This window comes from Chinchilla lanigera, unplaced genomic scaffold, assembly GCF_000276665.1.
Source record: "Chinchilla lanigera isolate Chin_1 unplaced genomic scaffold, ChiLan1.0 scaffold00045, whole genome shotgun sequence".
Lineage (NCBI taxonomy): Eukaryota > Metazoa > Chordata > Mammalia > Rodentia > Chinchillidae > Chinchilla > Chinchilla lanigera.
Genome location: NW_004955446.1, coordinates 15,999,154 through 16,005,112, shown reverse-complemented (window position 1 = coordinate 16,005,112; position 5,959 = coordinate 15,999,154).

The window sequence follows — 5,959 nt, the reverse complement described above, 5'->3', positions numbered from 1 at the left end:
TAGCTATTTTACACTGTAGACCTTATTTATTCTTTAATTTCTCACACCAGGGAGACAATCTGTTGTTCACACATGTGAGTCTGATTTATTTCACTTATGAGTATGGTCTCAAGTTGCATCCATTTACGTATAAAAGTCTCAAGTTTATCTGTATTTATAGTTGAGTAGTACTTGATTGTATAAAAATATCACATCTTTTTAATCCATTCCTCGATTGACAGGTATTTGGGTTGTTTCCAAGATTTAGCTATGACTAATTGTTCTGTTGTAAACATGGGTGTGTACATATTGTTGTGGTATGATATTTTTCATTATTTTGGGAAGATACCCAGAAGGGGAATAGCTGGGTTGAATGCGACCCCTAATCCTAGTTTTTTGAGGAATCCCCACTCTAATCTTCACAGTGGTTGTACCAGTCTGTACTCCCACCAAAAGTGGAGAAGTGTTCCTTATTCCCCACAGCCCTGCCAACATTTGTGCTTGGTGGACTTCTTGATGATAGTTAATCTTTATGGAATGAGAAGGAATCTCAGTGTTGTTTTAGTTTGCATCTCTTGAATGACCAGTGATTTTGAACATTTTTTCCTATATTTATTTGCCATTTGGTTTTCTTCATCTAAGAAGTGTGTATTCATCTCAGATGACCATTTTTGGACTGGGTCTTTGAATTTTGGGTGTCTGAGTTTTTTCAATTCTTTATATGTTCTCCATAGAAGTCCTTTGTGTGGTGGGCAATTTAGTAAAATTTGTCCCCACCCTGTGGGTTGTCTTTTTACTCTGCTGTTGATTTTTTGGGTAGTGAAAGCTTTTAATAAGATGAAATCCCAGTTGTTGATTCTTTGAAGTATTTCCCTTGTAGTTTTGTTTTTCTTCATGAACCCATTGATTATATATCTATGTCTTTAAGATTTCTACCTACCTTTCTTCCAGTTGATTTAGTGTTTCTATTTTAATATTTAGATATTTGATACATTTTGACTTCAGTTTAGTGCATGTATTTGGGAGTTTTCAAGTTGAAATGAATTTAAAAATGTTGAATATCATCTTTGTAAGTAAAAGTTGAGGTTTTCTGATCAGTTACTACAAAAGATGGTAGTATCTACTCAGTAATGCAAACAAAACCTGAAAGTTGAAAAAGTGAATGAAAAACTATCAATATGCTCAAAGTATGTCATCATTAAAATAGCCTTAAGATATTAAGAATTCTGGAAAATGGAGGTATAATAGTCAAGTAAATGTATCAATAATATTTCATATTATTATTTATTAATAATATTTTAGATGCCTAAATATTATTTCAGTATTTGAACTTCTCAGACCATGTATTATCTAAAATTATTTTTAGGTAACAGAAGAAAAGTTTTATAATTTGATAAAGCTGATTATGAAAAGTACCTAAAAGAAAAAATAATAGGCCTCCCGCTCATCAAAAATACTATAGAAATGCCACCTTAATGGGGTAAATATCTTCTTTGAATAAAAATTAACAAAATCCTTTGCACAAAGCAAAATGTTTCAATTTTATTTTGTCATTAAAATATTTTCAAATCAAACTTTACATTTCATATCATTTATAGATTCTATCTGGCAAATAATAGACTCCAAAGAGAAGGTGTTCTCCTTTTAATCACTGCAGATAACCAATATGAGGAGTTGTTATAACTCTAGACTTCAGGTCTTTCCATTTCAATGTACAAGTTTATTGTCAGCCTTTGCAAAGCTTCCTCTGTGGGGAAGGCTCTGTCATGTTTCCAATCTATCAGAATTATTCTCATTTCAAATCTAGTCACTAGGTTGAAGTCAAACCTGGGGTAATTTTATCTCACAAATATCTTTTTCACATAGAACTCATTGAGATTTAAGGTTTATATCATTTAATTTAGCACTTAGTGGTATACTACCTCACTTTTATTCTTAACTTACTCTCATTCATTTAATTTTTTATCTTCCCAGTTAATATATATACACCAAAACAGGCAAAGAGAATTTCACAAATATGTTTGCTACTGATAAAGGCTTAATAAATATTAGAGGAATGAAAGAAGGAAGGAGAGAAGAAGGGATGGTAGAGAGGGAGACATAAGGGGGAAAAATCAAAGTAAAAAAGGAGAATGGGGGGCTGGGGATTTAGCTCAGCGGCAAAGCGCCTGCCTGGCAAGCGTAAAGTCGTCAGTTCGGTTCCCGGTACCAGAGAAAAACCAAAAACAAAAAAAAAAAAAAAAAAAGGAGAATGGAAGGAAAGGAATAAAGAAACAAGTAGAGAAAAAAATCCTTCACGTATGTCTTTTCATGATATTTAAGAGTAAAATGTTTTCTTAACTCTTCTTCATAAGAAAAATGTTTTCACCTGTTTCTAACCTTCCCCAGAGAGCCTCTAATTAAAGTTGAACCCTGATCCTCACACCTAGGTGTAGTAACATTTGAGTTCCCTCTAGTTTCCTCATTTCAGATCAACACTCCTCAACTATAGCTTAAAGGTTCAAGCATAACTTCTAGGGAATAAGATTAGAATGTGGAAGAGGATTCACTTGAAAAATGTTTAACATAATTACATATTTAGAAAAAAATTACTTTCATAGAATGAAATACAGAAAGTAAACTCTTGCAAACAGAGGAGGCTTCTTAAACCAGATCTGAGCAAATTTCCCCATTCTAAATTCTCAAATATCTCCCTATTTCCCAGAAGATGAATTCTAATTCTTAAATGGCACAAGCGGTCGTTTCCATTTATCTCTTTAACTTCTTCTCCTTACTTGTCCCCAATTCAGGCTCTGAGCTGGAGCCAAACCAAATTTGTTCCACTTTTGCAAACGCTCCTCTTTCTGTTCTTTGCACAGACCCTTTAACCTCAACCCAGTTCCTTAGCTCCCCGGCCACCAACACATGTACAAAGTACACATGCAGATGCACACACAGATACACCCATTATCTGCTTTCCAGCTTCACATCCCAGCTCAAATACTGCTTTCTGCAAGAACTCTTCCCAGGAGCGGGCGGCAACAGGGAGAGAAGTCACTGCTGTGCGCCTCTGTGGCTCCCTCCCTTCGTTCCTGCCACTGCCAATCCGGAACATGATTGCCTGAGCCACTGGCATGGAAGCCTTGTGAGGACCTCTGTGCTCTCTTATTCTCTGGACATTCATTCCTGTGACCCAATGCTGAGTTATGTTTTCAATACAATTTCTAAAGCTGAAGTAAATCCAATCAAATTGGAGCAGATTAAATACATTTAAACCAAATAACACTGTTGGAGCTGCCCAGAGTTTTCTTTTGATCAAAAAGACATTTGAGTTTGTGTTTTTGAGAAACACCTGTGCTGAAATTTGCCTAATTTGTCAATACATTTCTGCAGCAAAATATTCACTGTGTATCAGGTAGATCTTTTTATTTATATATAATTTAGAGATGTAAAAGAATTGTATGGGCATTCGGGATTTTACAACTGCTATCTAATTATGGAATATTTTTCAATTTTAAGATTTTATTCTCTTAAATGATAGCCTCCTCTACTCCAAAATACCTTAATGTATAAGTTTTATGTTCCTAGTATTAAAGAGTATTTACTATTCACAGTACTATTTTATTATAATTTTTATCTTAATAACAATTTCTTCTCTCCAAAAATTGAATTAGTTCTCATTAAAAAAATTGCAAGACAAGAAAGGTAAACTAAAAAATAGTGATCACATGTGATTCCCAAATCCAGGGATGACCCTTGATAGCATTTTGTTAAATTTACCTACATTTAGGCATCCCGGTATATGTTTTCACAGAGTCAAGATCATAGTGGTAAAACAAATCATGCCCTGCACTTAAAAATAGTTTTATATCATTAGAATTCCTTCATGTCATTTTTCTTTATCTTTGTATACTCAGTTTTATAGGACTGTATTTTGCTATTATGTGAGTATGTCACAATTTACCTGCGCTTTTCCCCTATAGCAGTCATTTAGATTTCTCTACGCTGTCGTAATTTTTTCTGCTTGCAGAAAGCAGGCAATAGAATGCCACTGTGCCAGGACAGGTTTCTTTGTTTCTCCTTTGCTCGTGCAAGTTGCCATAGAGCAGTTGCTTCAGCACAATGACACTATTTAAGGAACATCCTATGAGTGTGAGAGTGTGGATAACATAGCTGGGAATTTGGGGGAAAAGCCGTGCTCTGTCCTGCTTTATGTATTGCTGATAAATACACCCATGACTCAGGGAATGATAATGAGTCACTTAATTTGCTCAAAGTACTTCTCAAATTCAGCACAACAGCAAGCCTAAAATTACTAGCAGGCGAAGATGTTGTTACAGCTCTTCGTATTTAAGAGTGTAGGAGCGCTTTCGGCACTGTTTGACTGAGAATCTATCCTTCCAGCAGAGAACTGGGCATAATGACTGCAGAGCAGTGACTTGGTACAGCATCAATACCAACGACAATGTTAAAGAGAATAGATGACAATGTTAAACTGGATAAGGGTGAGAGTTGCAGCCATTGGGACAGGTTTTCCTACAACCTGGTGATTTACAGGAAGTCCCATTAAAGTGCACACAATGGATTTTTCTAGATGGACATATTCTTGGCAAAAAGGCTAATAACATGCCTGTTAAGAAAAGTTGTTCATGCCAAAAGTTTGCTTCTAATATTAATGTAGGAAAAGAAGTTAACTAACTGGATTAAATGACTTTTACAGTTTGACCTCTCAAAACAAGAGAAAAAGAAACACAAGTGCTCTAAATGCTCAGTTATAAAGTGCGTTGGCAATGAAATATCCATTCTCAGCCCGGGTTACTAAATTTCCAGAAAATATGAGACAAATAATTTCCATATTAATTTTATTATTTTGTCTATTTTAAGAATATTGCATTTTCTTATCTAAAAATACAATTCTCCAAAGGTTAAGAAGATCTCTAACTTCATTCATTAATTCAGGTTAGCATTCAAGGGCTTTATCTCTTTATTTTAAAAAGCCATGGGAAGAGTAGAAAGAACCTTGTTTTTATATCAAGCCTGGGGATTTCACTCTCCCATGGCATAGGTAGAAATGCCACTGAAGAGGGTTAAGATGTAATGGAGGAGTCGGAAAGGAAATCTAAATACAGTATGAATGCAGGACAGAAGAGGAAACATCCACCAAGGAGGAATACTAACCCTAGGTCTGGTCCAGCAAGAGGTGTGCCAGGGATGGCTTTAATGTGCAGGGACTGAGGATTGCCACAGACCAAGTGAATGTTGACTGCAGTTTCTATAGCAGATGGCCAAACAAGCAGGTGGATTTCTGAGAGGGTGCTCCTGGGCCTTCACTCACATTCCCCATGTACCTGGAATCACAGATGGCAGCACCAGCTGGCAAATAAAAAAGATGAATCTTATGTGTTTTATTTACCCTCCTAGCTTACAGAGAGCAAAGTCCATCTTGTGTGTGTTAAATTACTTCTCAGTACTTACATACATCACTAAACTCTGATGTATTTGCTTAGCTATGGAGAAAATCATATCTTTTTACTAAAAATTTTTAGAATTATAATTTCTCATGTTATTTGTATAGACTGTATGTATTCCTGGATGACATCATTTTTAGCTTGAGCATATAAAAAATGAAACCAAATGTTCAAGAACAAAAGAAACAAAACCTCTTTTTGTGCTTAAATTCTCTAAGTGCACAAGGGAAACAGTTTGTATTGAATATGGAAAAATTGTTAGAAATTTAGAGAAAAATTGTTTCCTATTAATAATTCTCAAACAAATTAGTTGTTACTTTATTATTATAATTATTATGTAAAAATGCATTCCTATGTATCAAAAACTATCTTAAACACTTTTTTTATAGTACTATGTTTGTGCATATATGTACATATAGATATGACTAGTAATGTTTTCACAAAATACACTAAATTTCATTTTAGTCAGACAACATTTATTGATCTTTTTCTATGTCTGCTTTTAGAAAAATGTGTGTCTAAGTAAAAATGTT